This window comes from Melopsittacus undulatus, chromosome 5 (genome assembly GCF_012275295.1).
Source record: "Melopsittacus undulatus isolate bMelUnd1 chromosome 5, bMelUnd1.mat.Z, whole genome shotgun sequence".
Lineage (NCBI taxonomy): Eukaryota > Metazoa > Chordata > Aves > Psittaciformes > Psittaculidae > Melopsittacus > Melopsittacus undulatus.
Genome location: NC_047531.1, coordinates 85,682,271 through 85,699,390, shown reverse-complemented (window position 1 = coordinate 85,699,390; position 17,120 = coordinate 85,682,271).

Sequence of the window (17,120 nt, the reverse complement as noted above, 5' to 3'; positions counted from 1 at the left end):
TGTGATCCTGGCCAAGTTAATTTAATTTATGTAAGATGTATATGTTGAGAAGTGAGAAGATACAGCTTTAAAAATTACTAGCATAGCTTCAAACTGAGTGCCAACATACCTAAATTACCTACTGTTTAGATCTATGTTCATGAGAGAAAGGAGACAATCAGAGGCTGGCACCTCACATACTACTTCACACATTCTAATAAGATTTGCACAGGACATCTCCTGAGTTTAAATGTAACAAAAATTAAGAGGAAGGATAAAATGCAATGAATCCAGGCAAAGAATAGAAATTCTGAAGATAAATCTTATTTACAGTAGATGTCCTTGAATAACTATGTTGGGTTTTAGTTATGTTAATGGCCAAGCCCAGATACACAAAACTTATTTTGGGTCAACTTTACATTAAAAATGCTCAATTTTCCCTTAACATTCTGAAAAGCTGAAATAAATTCCTTCAGTTCAGACTGAAGGTGTCATTCAGATTGAAACAGAAGGTTATGTTTGGTGTCCTGACTTCCACTGACTTTGTCGAAGCTTAGAAACATTTAAAATACAAAGATAGTAAATTTGAAAGTAAGCCCAATTCTAGTTGAAAATAGGAATGTTCCTTTCATTTAGAAGCTATCAGAACAAAATACTTCCAAATTTCTTTCTTTTAACTGAAAGTTGCCAGAAATTATCACACTCTTCTTGACCCAAATAAGCATTTTGTTTTCTTTTATTTATTAATTACTTCTTCAGCTGAGAAATTTAGAAGGAAAAATGGCCACTAAAGTTTATATATGCATTCGGTAGCCTGAATAGAATACACATATAGATCAAGTACCTAGATATCTATGTATAGGTATTTATCCCATGATTGTAAGGACTTTATGACCGTCAGTAGGTTTTTTGAAAGCTTTAAAACAAAAGGTATGTAAAAAAATGCATGCAAAAAGTAAATAGGCACATATAAGATTTATTATTATTATTCATATGGAATTGCAAGAAGCAGTCATCAAACAAAATAGTTGCCTCAGGATGCAAGACTTGTTTAAAGTTCAAAAGAAATGGCTGCAAGTATTGATGTTATGCCATCCATGGCTTTGTATCATGCCTATATGCTTCATTTTCTTATAGAATGTTTTGAAATGTTAGTATTCCTGAAAATTGCTAGAAGGAATTTCCTTGTCTTAAGCCATGTGGAGTGGTACCACATAGTTCAACCAGTTAGCAAGCGGGGGGGATGGCATGTCTAAAGAAGACAAATTTGCCAGTTATTGGATCTACAAAGCAGTTGATAAATAATTGACTCTGAGCCAAAAGTTCACAAAGAGGTACTTTGCTCACATTAACTTCTCAAAACTTCATAGTGCTTTTAGCATGGGACACTTGGTAAGTTTTTACAACAGGGAATGCCAAAAGTTGGTAACCTAAGGCTGAATGGCACTAGATTCCTAGTGAGAAGGAGAGTGATTTGCTGAGCTCTAGAGTTCTCATTCTCATTTTGCTGTATCACTTTTTCTTTCTCTTCCCCTGTAAAACCTGTTTGTGTTGGCATGCTATAGCTTAATATATGAAATCTAAGCATTTACTTCATGCTCATTTTCAGCAGCTTATTGTAACTTTGCTTGATCTGACCTTTGTCTTCCTTTTTGATCTTTCACTTACATAGGGCGTGCTTTCCTTTTACCCTATCTTTAATGTTTATGTTAATGCATGTTTCATGTTTCCTTAGGCTCTAAGACTGCTCATCATTGCATAAGATCATGCTCCCACTCAAGTGAAAGAAAAGTCTGTAAGAAAGCTCAGAGCTGAGGAAAAGCTGATTTTTTGCTTTTCTTTAGTTGCTACAAACCTTGGTTATTGACAAAAACTTCCCGGTATAGGAAAGCACAAGGGGGCAGCATTACATTAAAATAAATTGTTGGGGGTGTGTATATGTGTGTGTGTACTGAAGAAAAGCCAGCTAGGTAATGCTAAAGTTACAGGAAAGGAATGTTATTCGAGTTCGTTCAGACTGCCTTATTAATTTACTTGTCCTGATACCATTGGTAGGTTAGAGGAAGAAAAAGTATGAGGCCACGGGGAGATTTGCTTTCTTCTGTTGTGTGGCAGATCCTTCATTCCTCTTCCTTTCCCTACTTTCCACTGTTAATAAATATGTATTTGTTTTGTAGGGACTAGCATAGTTTTCCAGAAGACTTTCTTTCATGAGGAGTTGGCATGAAAAACAGCTCTTCCTCCTTCATCTCTACAGTGCAGTGAATGACTGTAGAGGATTTCTGCTAACCTTTGAAACTTCCAAAATTGATCACAAAGGAGCCATTTGGAAAAGAGCAGTTGAAATGACCTGTTCTGTTGTGGCAACACTTATATCAATGCAGCGAACAGACGAGCAACTGGCTTCATGTAGAATTCCTAAAACCTTATTCTTGGGTGGAAGGGTTTTGCTGTGGAAGCTTGACTTCAAAAAGCAAGAATGTCTGTAATGACTTTGCAAGAATCTGGTCATGTACAGAATGTTCCACATGGTTTTTCTGTCATTTATGGCAAATTCTTATTTTTCCCATTCTGAGTAATTAAAATCACCAGTGTCTTCTTGTATGGAATTAGTCATCTGAGCCACTTCCTAAAACCTGGGTTGGCTGCTGTAGATTTGTCGTTTTCAGTTTAAATTGGGTGCAAGGTCTGACCGATCTTTGCTGGGTTTGGTCATTCTGATGCTATGCCCATAGGATGTAATCTATTAGTGTTTTTCCAGGGAGTTCTGTGCCAAGGTTTCCTAACAGAAGTGGCTCTATCATGGCACACAAACTCTGAAATATGAAAATGTATTACCTGTATTTTCTATTTATCAGCTCTACCTGGCTTTAGAAAAGGGCAGTTACTATTTACTGACAAAAACTAATGCCACTTCAAAGAATAATATCAATGGCTAAGGAAGGGTATTGGGGTTTGGTTACAAAGACCTAACTCCAGCCACTATTTTGGTTCCTTTTCTGGGAAGGCAAATAGTCTGTGTACTGTTTGGCATCACCTCTTGGAAGTACTCCAGAGAGTACTGTGTGAAACCACTTGTGTGAATGACTGCTTCCACCTGTGTTAAGATATCATGACTGCTTCCACCTGTGTTAAGATATCCACCCTTCATTCCCAGTCTTTTAAATACATTCTGAAGAGGGGATTTAAGAAGAAGGCTCTTCCAGGGTCTGGCTGTTGAGAAGCTGAGGTCTCTAAACAAAGAGGTTGATTCAAGCTTCCTGGAACTCCCTCAGAAGAAAGACAGAACTTAATGCACAGCACAGGTATTTGCTCCTGTTTTAACTAATATTTTGCTCAGATGAAAAGTAAAAGGTGGTATCTGGCTGTTGGCCAAATAAGCAACCAGTAATGCCATTAATCTTTGATAGCTGTTGGTCCTCCATTTAAGAAATTGACTACTGCTCCCTTTTCATGCCAGAAAGGCCTGAGCAGTTTATAACACTTGGACTTTAGGACTGAATTATATAAAATTGAAAGGTTAGTAATAAAATCTTAAAAAATGGGTTTTTTTTCTTCTCAGTATGTTCAGAACCTAAAATTATGCAAGAGGACCTTGTTGTAAGGAGGACAATTTATAATAGTAACTTCAAAATACAAAATATTTGAGAGATAATTATAGGATCTTTAGTAGTTGGTCTTTTTTAGTTCTTCCATTAAGTGAAACATACACATTTGTTTTGAAGCAAAAATGAACAGGTCAGGTCACTCTGTTTGAATTCTGCCCCATGTTTCTCTTAAAAGTAATCCAAATATGAACTTTGGGTTAGGAATTGGTTCTAATACTATAAAAACATGTCCCTGCTTTCAGACGAAATTGCATTTTTGTATTTCACTCTTTCAGATGAACTTTGGCCTGTTTCCATTTTAAGTTTAATCTTATTTATATGGAGTCTTTTTCTGTGATTTTTGTGCTTGGCACCCATGAGAGCCTGTCTCAGCTTTATTCTTTCTCTCCAAACATATAAAATGCCATTCCTACCATTTGGAGAATCTAGTTATATAATTGTAGGTGTCTGTTCTTAATCCATAATAAGATGTTTTAGAGATTTATTTTCTCTTCTTTCTGTGAAGAAAATATTACAGTTGATGATATCTGCCCCTGATTTTTACATGGGTCAATAGGTATTGGGGTTATGGAAGTTTTTAGTCATATCAGCTGATTGAAGAGATACATTTTTCCCTCAAGAGAGATGATTTGTATATGTATCTTACCATGTATATCTGTTTCTATAAGACATGGTTTATGCCTTGTATGTATAGGTGTACATATATGTATGCTCGAGTATCTTCTCTCTGGAGATATTAAGAGGAGTTTTATTTCTGTCTCTCCATCTCCTTTCTCCCCTCAGAAGGCTTATTATGATATGGAACGGCTTATCAATTTAGTGACATGACTCACCACAAACTTCGTGTCATACTAATTCCATAGCAAGCTCATTGTTCATGAAATGCCCAGAACTCATCTTCGACTTCCATAATAAATTCGTATTAAAATCCAGCTCTAGTTACCTGTTCAATGACTCCCATTTCCCACAGGACTTCTCACCTATTTAGGGTATCATCTAGCTACAAGAAGAATAACTTTTCCATATATATAGCTCACATTTTTATGAACATTATTTATAGCAGTCGAAAAATCACCTGCAGTGTCATTCAAACTTGGTGAATCCATATGTTGATGGCAGCTATTTCCACAAGTCTGAACTGTTGCATTACAGTTGTAGTGAGAATTATTTGTAGCAAAAGAAGGATTCCCCTTGTATTTTAAGTCGCATTTGATTCTGAATGATTCAATTTTTTTTTGTTTGGGACTTTTTTAACAACTTTGATTGTTTTTCCACAATGTCATCCCATGTTTGATCCAGGTAAAGTGGCATTTCTTCTACATCATAGTACTCTCTTTCCCATTCTCAGCTGTTAACTGAGGACAGTAAGTAGTGTTAGTGAGTTACATTCAGATTTAGGACACCATATCTACAGAATAGGGCTCATAACTACTGTTGAAAGTCTTTTGGCTATAGATATGGAACAAAAGCTAGAGAGCTGATAGAAAGCAGGAGTTCATTTGTTCAGTTCTGCCTACAAAAAGATGGAACTTCCCACTGCCTATAGTTCGAAAGTACTGCAATTTTAAGGTGAAGCATCCCAATAAAAATCTTTAAATAAGGTAACTAAAGAGTAAGTGAATCACACAAATGGAAAAATAATGTATACTCTTTATCCTGAAGTCCTTCAGTTTCAGCATACTCATCTTTTCTGTGACTGTCATTCTGATATAAACCTTTCATAATAAGTATTCTCATAAATGTGAATAAACAAGAACAAACCTCCTCTCACCCAACACACCCTGAAGTGTTGAGAACTTTCTGAAGCTGTCATTGCAGGAGGCAGTGAGCAGGCAGAGCTTTGCTTGTTTCTGCACCTGCAGTGCCAGGGCCACAGTAATAGCTCAGAGTCTTCTTCCCACTAGTCTCAGAACTCTTGTGCTCTGCACCTCCAGATGGGGATGAGCAGTCAGGCCAAATGCTTCACTCTAGTATAACTTTATACTAATCTTTATTGCAGGTCTGGTCATTTGCTTTGCCCTCATTCTTTTCCTTTGTCAAATAAGACACCGCTATGCTGTTTTGTGACAAAACCTGGAGCCTTAGCGCACTATGCATGGGGCTGGAGTCAGAGGCTCTTTGAACTATTCCAGAGACAATATCAAAACTACTGAGAAAGAGACACTGCATGGTGTAATATAACATATTTATTCCTTAATACCTATGGTATACGTAACAATAACATGTTATTGTTAATTTAGGGCACATATATTTCCTTGATTTTCCTTTTGCAAGTGACATGACATAGCATTCTGAAGTGTCCAAAGACTACTTAATTCCTGCATGTGATTTGTATACTGCTCTTCTAATTTTAATGTAGTTTTAGGGAGAAACTACTATAAATTATTCTGTAAGAAAAAAAAAGAAGACATATTTGGTGTTCATTAAGATTGGTGATGTAAACAAAAGAGTAAATATCATTTACCTTATGTCTATGAATGAGAGCTAAAGAAATGATATATTATTCAGAGGTTCTGCCCTTTGCAATTCCCATTGACTTTGGGCTACTTATCCAGGTACTTAAGTGAGATAACTTTTTAGCATGCAAATCTATAAGTGGAGTTTTTTGGTTTTTGGCGTTTTTTTAGGCTTTAGTTCCCTTTTTTTTTTTTACCCAGATTTCTCCCTTTTCAAATTTTCACTTCATTTTTCAGTTGTTTGCTTTTGCTGAACTCAACCAGACTTTAAAATCTTAATGTATTATTCTGTTACACTTATTGACTATGTTGTCTAGATAAGTTTCTCAGGTTCTTTCAGCTTCTGTAAAGCAGGCACAAGTGTTAGGGCAAAGTGGATAATAATGCTCTGTGTTAACTTCATTTTATTTTGTCTTCTTTGTAATGGAAAACACTGATTTAGTTGATGGAGAAAGACTGATTTGTATAAACTTCTGTATCACTTAGGGGTTTTAAGAGGAATCAGTGGGCTATACATCTGGTTTTAAATGTACGAGTATATTTAACTTGTGTGTATTATTGGACTGTATGAAGCAAGTTTCTGATCTAGAAAGTCATTATGGTTCAAAATCGATTCCTTCATAATCTAGGGCAGACCTTTCTCAGCCCAGGCTGAGCTGACCACCTTTGCTAGCAATTGTCATTGCGACACAGGAATGGGGAATATAAGCAATCTTCTTTTCTGACTCCAGGTCCAAGAGCAGACACGTGCTTAAAGGCTTGTATATTCAGAATGAAGACCCTTCTTCTCTGTCATGTTTATAGTGTAAGCTTGGACAAGGTTTTGAAGCTCTTTGTGGTTTGTTTCCCTATATGTAAAAATGGATAACACTTCCTTCAGAGGGTATCAAATACTTCATGAAGATGAGACAGTTCTGTAAGACATTCTGATACTGCAGAAATGGATGTTGTACAAGTAAATATAGTCATTTAGCTGAACTGAAGAGGGAAGGAGATAAGGGAGCATGGATAAGGAAGGCAGACATCCAATTTATCATAAGAACACAGAAAGCTCTCAATATGTACAAAGGGAACAAATAAGAGAAGGAAAGATCTCTGCCTTTTCTCTTCTCTGAAATCTGCATGGCCTGTGTATTGGATACTAGTTTCTTTTTGTGAGTTAAAGAAAAAACTTTGTACTTTCCTCAAAAGGGAACGCCTCCAGTTCCTCTGCATTCTGCTCTCTTTGTCCACAGACATTACTTATACTAGACTTATTCCTTTAACAGAAAATATGTTTCAGGAAGTTGATGCTGCTCAAGTGTGTCATTCCCCTGTGCTAGACCCTTAAAAGCAAGGAATTACCAGATTCAGAGACACCTCTTAACCTCCCCTCACACCCACACAGCATGTCTCTATTGACAGTGACAGATACTGCATCTTAATAGGGAACCTACTTCAGCCTCCAGCAGAGAAGGAAGCACTCTACTCATTAATCTCTCTCATAGTATAGTATGAGCCCTTATTTACAGCCTCAGCAACATTAGCAAGTGTTGTGTGTTGACATTTGCACACAGGTTAGGCGTGTCAGAGAGTATGAGCTTCTGGGGGAAGCTGATGTTTTAATGAAGGGTTTGCCTCCTCCCCATCAGAGTGAAGTACTGCCTGCTCTTACTGCTCACCATCTGTAAAGGAGCATCCCAATGGCATTCTTCATCCATCCAAACCCACACCTCTGAAACAAAACACGAAGGTATTTTGGTGGAAGGCTTCAATCAGCTAGACCTCAGTGTCTGAAGCCACATCTACATGAAGAAAAAGGTCTTGTTTCTACAGTGATAGGCAAGATATGAAAACCTGGAAAATGAGTAGATATCTATTAATCTAGTGTCCTGCATTTCTGTAGTGTTTAGATATATGATCTGCATTTGGGCTCTTCCACTTAACTTGGATGGGAAGTGTTCTTTTGCACTACTAACCAAGAAAGCAAAAAAGTGAAATACAATCACTTAAAATAACTTCAGAAGCTTGTATGAATTGGTCTGTTGTCTACTGAAAATCTGATCTGGACACAGCCAGTGCCAACTCTTGAGTGTTCTGCAGCTGAAAATCTAAACTTTGAAACCATGATGTGGGAAGTGTATTCAGAAGCTTGGCTAAACAAATAAGTTTTACGATTTACATGGCAGAGTATGGGGCACTAGGGAACATCTAGGTGTTAGTTGCAAGCTTATAATTTGCTAGAAATGTAATACTGTCAATACTATGAAAGGGTTTGTTTGTTTTGAGCTGTTGTCTATACGAAGGATTAGGAATTAGTTTGGTAGGGATTAAAGAAAATTGAGTGATGCTCTGGAAAAGAAATGTTTCATTTAAAACCAATACTGATTACAGTATTAGAGGGATACTGTATACCTGAAACATGATTCTGGCACTCAAAATCGAAGGAGCAGTATGGCTAGCGCATGAGACTTGGACTAAGTGAGACCCAGTTTTTGTTTCTGATTACTGCCAGTGACTTCCTGCTTCTCTCTTTACACTTGCTTTACATTGCCTTCTCCCTCCTGCTTGATCACCATGCTCCCCAGCACAGAGACTGCCTATACTGTTTGGTACGGAGCCACTCACAAGAGAGCCTTAGCTTTGGCAAGGTCTTCTACTTGCTATGGTGCCTCTAGGAGCATGTTTATGCAAACTTGCCAACTGGGGAAGGGTTAATACTTTCAAAGTATGTCTCTAACATGGTTATCCTGCTACAGATTCCTAGAGCTCATCAAGTCTTGAGATTCTGGAGAGTAAAGCAAAGACCTTTGGTCTGTCTGAATGCCTCTCATTAAAAGCACCTGGAGAAATTCTGGCACTGGAAGCCAAACTAGGTGACCTATAATTCAGAGTTCTACAGCTTAGTGGTTGGCCAGAAAGCAATTTTCTGTCTGTATTCTAATGTTAACTACAGGAATTACAAAGGATATCTGAGTTGCTTGATTCATCTGTATTATCTCCTATCTTGCTAATACTAATATTGACCAAGTTTTTCCAGGAGTAGGTAGTCCTAGTTTCTTTTACAGGCTGGGGAAAGACCCATGTGAAACTGGGAAGTAACCTGTATGTCAGGTTTACATTTAGGGATATGGATTCTGAACCCATTACTCTTGGCCTTCCTATGTTTTATATTAACCTATTTAATTTAATGCAGACAGGTCTCTATCTCCTTCTGTGAAATTCACTTGACCCTTCCTTGCTCACCTGTATAAATTCCAGTATAGATTTTTTGAGGGATATCATCTGAAATGTTTTATTCATGCTACAAAATCATACATTAGTATCACAGTGTCTGATCCTTTGAATAATGATTGCTTAAAAACATTCTTTTTATCTGATCAAATGCTTAGCAACTCCTTATTGGATATGGGTGATGGGCCATTACCCACCAGATAAGGGACATCCCTTAAAATATAGGAGGATAGTCACCCTATGTTCAAATTTATCTCAAATATTCCCTAATATTTCAGTAACTGCATTAGGGTTACCTGCTGTGCTTAACAGCGTTAATCTATATTGTCCTGATAGCTTTCATGGAACAAACCCAAGGCTTATCAATAGTCTTAATTAGCAAGCAGTAACAAACTGACTGAGGGCACACTAATTTGCCATATTTGCTTGAATGTCCCTGTATTTTCCTGAACATGCTTACCACAATGAGCATATACAAAAGCAGGTTTCACAGAGTATGCCTAGTGCAGGGTGTGGAAGGGAAGCTGAGTTTTCGGATGCTCTGAGCACTCCTTGCATAATGGACATAAACCATCCACAAGGTCTTGCTCTCATGGCTTCTTTTGCAGACTGAGGCTGTCCAGAATTCTACTTCCTTTGCCTTCAGCACGAGCGCAGATGATAGTAAATGACATCAGATGCTTTACTTTGCAGGGAAGGATTAATCAGATGCAAAAGTCACTAAGATTAGGTATCACTGGTATTCAACAAGACTTGGATATTAGGGAGAAAAGCAATGCATTTCTTTGATGGTTTGCTCTTTAGCTGTAGAATTCCACCAGTAAGAACTGGTGATCATTACTAGATTCCTTTTCAGTGGCAAAAGAAAGTGAGATGCTTACTTCTAGTCTGATAACATTACAACAAGTAATAGATCCTGTAAGGAACAGGAATCCCCAAGAGGACTGTGCCACACTGCAAATAAGTCTTCCTTCCAAGGACCCTGTGGCAGTGAATAAGCTCTCGGGACACTGAGGAACACGAGAGAGGAATGAAGTAGTAGAGCCATAGTGCTGTGGAGTTTGGACAGGATTATGGTCACTGGGGCACCACAGGGAGGGATGTACAAAATGGGGCAAGTGTGCTTTGCAATTTTGAAGGTGTACAAGATGTTCATGCTAACTTCAAAGCTGTGTCAACAACCATGCAAACAAACAGATAACTTTTTAATGCAGCTTCTTACATTGAGTTTTTAAACTTTGCTTGAGACCCTTACTGCATGGGACCCTTTCCCTTCAGTGCCAGACAGTACCTTACACTACGAAACTAGCTGGGAGCATATTTGTCTGAATACATACTGTGTTTGCAGTGTTGAGATACCCTTTCAGAGGCCTGTTGTGCTGTTTGAGTAATCCCAAAAGGAGTACTTCCAGCCCTGAGAGCAGCCCTATCCTGTTCTTGGGGCAGAACACCATATTCCCTGATACCCTTAGCCCACAGGTCTTGTGGGCTATATCCAGGGACCAGGAGGGTGGTCGAAAGGTCATACAAACCCTTATGGTAGAGTTGTATGCAGATCCCAAGCCACTTGGTAGCTTGGGCTGTGTCTTCCTTAGAGCTGTCCCCAGAGAAGGCAACAGCCATGTTTGCCTAGCCAATCTCTTTTGAAAGCAGCCTTGGTTAAACTGGTTTCCTTTGTCATGCTGCCCTGACACATCCAGTTTCCTGCAACTTCTGCCCCTTACTTGTGTTAGTAGAGAAATCTACTGTTATACTAGCTAGTACAATAATATGCTGCTTCTGTGGAATGTGAGCTTTTCTATTTGCTGCATAATAACTAATCCATCACTGAGGTTTCGTAGCACTCACAGGGGTAGAACATTGGTCCTTCACTGTTGTAGTTCTACAAATGAACATACACATGCTCTTTCTTGCACACAGAACAGCATGCACTCACTTACTGGCTCCCTCTGAAGGACAATGTGTTTGTGGGTTTTGGTTACATGATTTTCATCTTCTGCTGTTGGTAGGAAGCACAAGGTGAAAGAAGCATGCACATGAACACAGTATTTGGTGTCCTCCCTTGGTCCCAGTATGCAAGCTCCAATATCTGCTGTTAAACAATGCACAAGTCACAGAAATGGGGACTGGCTTTGCCACCTCAAAACCAGCACAGGGTTTGTAAGACAAGCCTTAGTATCTGTGGAAAAAACACCTAGCAGAGGTGCTTGGATTCTGACAGATTGTTCCTAGTCAGCATCCACAGCAAAGAATTATTACATCTTATGATTATTTTTTATTTACATACACATGGAACTGACAAAATGAGGTTTATGCTTTCCCCACTTTTCAGTTTCCAGCTGACTGTCATTTTCTTTTAAGATTAAATAAGTAATTTATTGAACTGTAACATCAAGTATTTATTAGGAAATTGCTGGGTAATTTTAACTGTATCTTATTTTAAAACATAAATCTGCATCCAAGGCCCCCAGTAACTTTGTGCGACTCTGCACCATTAATTTCTTCCAGAGTGACATTCTGATATGAGCTGAACAGATGGAATTGCAGGATTGTTCTAGCAAATTTATCATAAAAAATGCATCCGACACCTGTGTAATTTGCCTAATCATTTTCCTAATAAGCTCCCACCATTAATTATGCACGATTTCCACAATGCAATCAAGATAAAAGTAAATCTGATGACTTAATACCCTTCAAAATAATTGGTTCACCCAACACAAGGCCTCCTTTGCTTTCCATAGCCATTCCAGTTAATTAGGAGAAGGGTGCACCCTGTAGGAGTCAGCAGAATGGAGGCTGATGGCATGGTGGGAGGCAGGCCTGCTGGTTTTTTGGGCAGGAGTCAAGGATATTAACTCATGAAAGAGAGGAACTATCCCCCCCTCTGCCCCGGCTCTCATCATTGCCTCTTTCCCCCTTCCCACCCCACCCAGCAGCAAACAGATGCGATTAGTGTTCTTCAGCCATCAGAAAACTGACTGCAGGACTCCGAGGGTCTAATGAGAATCAACTTTTCGGCGGCTGCTATCTTGCAGTGCAGCCCACCTGTCACATCATTAGGTGCAGCATGTGCCTGGAATTCACTTTGCTAAATGAGATTTACAGGCCCCAGTGAAACCCATCCTGCAGCATTCCTGCTTCAATTAGCTAAAGATTAATTGTCTGAGAAAGGGAATGAAAGTTTTACTTCCACTGACCTAAAAAGGGGGGGCTAAGCGGGATGGGGAGGTGGAGGGGGAGACGGGAAGGGGGGTGGAGGGGCAGAAAGTATGGCTCAGGTATTCCACATAGGCCTGAGGCAGTGTGGAAAAACGTGATAATTTAAAGGTGCTGCAAATTTCCTACACCTCGTCTGGATGAGTGAAATTAACTAGCACTAAAAGCTGTCAAATTAAAGGTTGACTTCCAGATATTAGCACCTTAAATGTCACTGAATATTCTCCGTCTCTCCCCTCCCCATCCTCCTTCTTTCCTCTCACCCAGTCTCTCCCCACTGCACACCCCATCATCCCCCCCTTCTCTTTCTCTTTTGGCAAGCACACGCGTCAGCACACCTGCACATGCACACAAACATTATCCTACTGCTGTTCCTGCTAACTGCTTGTGCGTGCTCGGGCCGGAGCCGCTCGGTATAAATCTCTGATGTAACCATGGCTACAGAACAACTGGCAATTACAAAATTTCCTCCATTTTTAATGTTACACTAATTATGTTTGAATGTGTTTTAATGGAGAAAGAAATCGAGGAGATGAAACAGTGTTCTGCACGCAAAGGGAGGGGGAGAGAGACTGTGTCTCCCATCTTCAACAGCTTGAAATCCAAGCTCAGGAAAACACAGAGCATCTTGAAATGGGCTGGTGTGCCTGGGAGCAAAGAGGGATTAAAGCTTGGAATTAGGATGGTACCACCAAAACAAGCCCACACCCACTCATAAATTGAGAAAACAAAATGACAGCTTAATTTGAGCTTCATTTAAAGAAGAAATGATGGCTGGGATGCCATTGCTTTGGGTGAAGTTGCTTTGGATGTCCTGGTGGCCAAAGGTGGGGCTTCAAATCTGTCTTGTGACTTCTGTTCCATTAGTGATTTTGAGTTAGGAACTGGTTTTCTTCTATTCTTCATAGTATAAAATACCGGTGGGGGGTGGCTTCCCAGGTTGTACAATGCTTAAGGTTTCATATACTGCCTGCAGAAAGCTTTGTCAAGAGAGGAAAACCACGTTGTGCCCCTAGGTCTGGCGCATCTACTTGTCTTTCATCGGTAGGCTTTGTGTCATTCAAAAGTATCTGTCATGTCAACACGTTCTGAATGAAGCTAGTAAGTCCTTGCAAGTGAGCGCCTCCTGCCCCTGTTGAGGTGTGGGTGGCATGCTTGCAATGCCCCTTTTTGATGTTAGTGGCATGCTACTAAAATCTACACACTACTACTTGTTAGTGGCTGGAGGGACACGTCCTGCCGCTTAGGTTACTCTGGATCTGGGCATCAGCCTCAGAGCTCTTCATCAGCAGTACCTAACGGATTTCCTGCCAGGTACTGTTACAGCTGGATCCTGTTCTGGTGTTGGCAGAACGTCTTCAACAGGGCAAGATGAGACACATAGAAGTTAGTAGAAGAGAAGCATACTCCTTAAGGCATTTTGAACTGGGGTCACAGGGATGCCATGCAACAGGCGTAAGTATTTGAAGAGTGGTTTATTTCTGTAAGACCATGATTTGGTTAGATTTTGCTGCAGGGGAGGGAGATCAAACCCTCAGCAAACATTTTGCATCATGCTGCTCCACCTCCTTCCTTAACCTGGTAATTTAGCATGCATGCACACCCACTGCCGAAGGTGGGGTGGGGATTCTGTTACAAATTTCCTCGCAGCAGTGAGCTCTGGATCCCAGCTGTGTCTTCAGCGGCATGAGCCAGCTTGATTATGCTAAAGCACCCCTGGATCCCTTCCTCTTTTGTTTCATTCTACCCAGGGTTTTAAAGCTTAAACATTTGACATGCTTGGGTAGTTTCTTCTCTAATTTTATCCCAGCTGACTGTGCAATGAGTTTAACTCAGAGCCCTTAGGTGCAAGCCACTTTCCACAATGTATATTAAACCTTATGAAACTAGCCAGTATGTCATTACCCAGAATATAATTACCTATATTGGAATTTGGCCAGGATACTGGGGCTAATATTGTTAGCCTTGCAAAAATTGGCGTGGGACTTTTTAATGACCACATGTGGTCAGTGCCATATGTTTCTTGCTGATCTAAAGGATGCTGCCTCTCACACAGCCATGCCCTGTTGAAATCACTTCAGGGTAGGAAAGCAAAAGCTCAGAGGCCAGGTGAGAGAGACAGTGGCAAGTTCAGAGATGACATCTTTGATGTGGGGCAGGAGAGAGCTCTGTAGCAAACCCCAGCACTGCATGGCCAGCAGCTCTGACTGACCCAAGTTTTGCACTTTCCCTCCCTCTCTTTTGCCAGCCCTCATGCTTCTGCAACCTAGCCTGATAAGAATGGCCACTACCCTTTCTGGAGATGGTGTTTTTTATGTTAAGATAGACAAAATTGGCTTAAACTACAAACTCAATTGGAAATTTTCTATAAAGCCCTTTTATTTTTCTTTTAGTTCCCTGTGTTTTGTGCCAGACAATTGTAACATGTCCTAACTGAGGGTGACTATGCTTTAAAGTACTTAAGCTAACATTTGGTCCTTTCCAACCCTAACTATTCTATGATTCTATGATTAATATTCACATTAAAAGAAAATCTCATTTAATATTTTGTGCAATGCTTCCATGTTTGCTCCGTATGCCACTGTGAATAGTGGGATTGAAGTTTTCTCAGACGTCAGGTGTGTCACTGCTCTGGTCAATCTGATCAGACGAATCTTGATCTCATTCTTAAAAATGTTCATAAAAGCATAAAAAGCATAGGGTTTTGAAACCCAATAGATAGACAGTTTCTGGTATGATGTCATTACAAGGTTCAAAATGAAGCTTGAACTACTCTGCTTTTCCTTCTTATGCTGATGACAAGGAGTATTCAGTGTCCTTGTCCTTTCTCAGGCACTTCTTTGTGACTCTCCTGGGTCTCTTCTCAAAGAGACCAAGTTACTGACTCTTGTGCTGCCTATGTGCCTGTGGTTCTCTCCCAACTCTTTTCCTTCCCACTTTCCTTTCAAACCATACTCTCTTTAAATTGTACAATGAAACCCTCCATTTACTTTAGCTTGCAATAAAATAGATTTTCATTATAAAACATTTGATGGTACTGCACTACTTCTGGCCTATGTGGCTTGTTAAGACAGTAGTGGTGGTAGAAAAGTGATGACCTACGACCTCTGTTTTAAACCTAATTCTCTCCTGATTGTCAAAAGTTGTGAAGAAGAAATCAAATCTATTATCGGACAAGGTTATCATTAAGGAGGTTAGCAAACCTTCATCTTTATAGCCTTCAACTTTACAACTATCCTTTGCTTGAGAGATCATCGTTTGGCTTTAACGATCTGTCTTGCCACAGGTAGTGTTTAATCTTCACTTTTTGATTAAACTAATAGAGATGGCTTTGCCAAGTCATCTCCAAGCCTCTATTTATTTCAGATGTCCCGAACTTTTGACTTTGTTACAGCTTTTACACCTGAATATAAAACAAGGTGTGTATTTATGACTTTGGTTGCTGGTATCTCCCTAACAAAGACTAATGGTCAATTCTCATAACTGTGGCTCCATTTACATGCAGTGAAGATGTGCAGATGAGTAGAAAGAAAGAAATAGGTGTTATCAACGGTCATTATTGTCACAGGGGTTAAGAAGCTTATCATTTCAGCATTGGGTTAGACCAGCCTCTGTGTTTAGATAACAAAATGGTAACTGTGACAAAGTAAGCCTTTCCCAGATATGCTTGTTCAGAAGGTACAGACTCTGCTTGCTTCCTGATTACAGCACAGCTGTCTAGAGGCAACCCAGACCTCGTGTGGTTTTTGAAGCCAGGAATAAGCTCACATTTCGGGCCTCACTGCACACGGAGAGGTATGGGCTGGCTGTAAACAAGTTCATCCCCTGGTGTTAAGAGCATGTCTGGGCAGGGTTTTCATACTCTTGGAGGGTACTTGGCTGGAGAGCTCTGTGGGGCTGGAAGGGAATCTTCAACTCCTCTGCAGGTTGCTCAGCCATGGCCACAGTGACTTGCCAGTAGAAACTTCATCTGCTCTTTCTGGGATGTGTGTTTCTCCAGAACTAACCCACTTTGGCACTTACAGTTTATAACCTATGTCAGCTATTACTGAAATTGAATGCTAACCTTTAAAAGACTAAATTACCTAAACCCAACCTGACTTGAGGTAGAGGTCAGTTTTCAGGGTTATATCCTTGTGGCATTCCAACCAGGAGTATTTCAATCGGTCTGGCAGAGCAGGGCTCTGACAGAGGTAGGGTTTCACTTGGGACTCTAGAGCTTTGAAATTCATTCCTCTGAGAGCAACAGTGAAATGAAGGCAGCAAGGGGTGGGAGGGCTAGAGACATAATGATTTATTGGAAAAATCTGAACCTTTTGGTGGAGAAAAGGCTGTCTGCATTCAATATAACTAGGTGTATATCTAATTAATGGCAGCATGCCCGGTGCTTTTGGAAGTACTTATAGACCCAAAGAAATAATTCATTGTATGATGGATTCTAGCAATGCACCTGTGATCTGTGCCAGGACCACTCTTTAGCTTGGTTTCTCCCTGCATTTTAGAATCATAGAATCACAGAATAGTTAGGGTTGGAAAGGACTTCAAGATCATCCAGTTCCAAACCACTGCCATAGGCAGGGACACCTCACACCAAATCATGTCACCCAAGGCTCCGTCCAACCTGGCTTTGAACACCGCCAGAGATGGA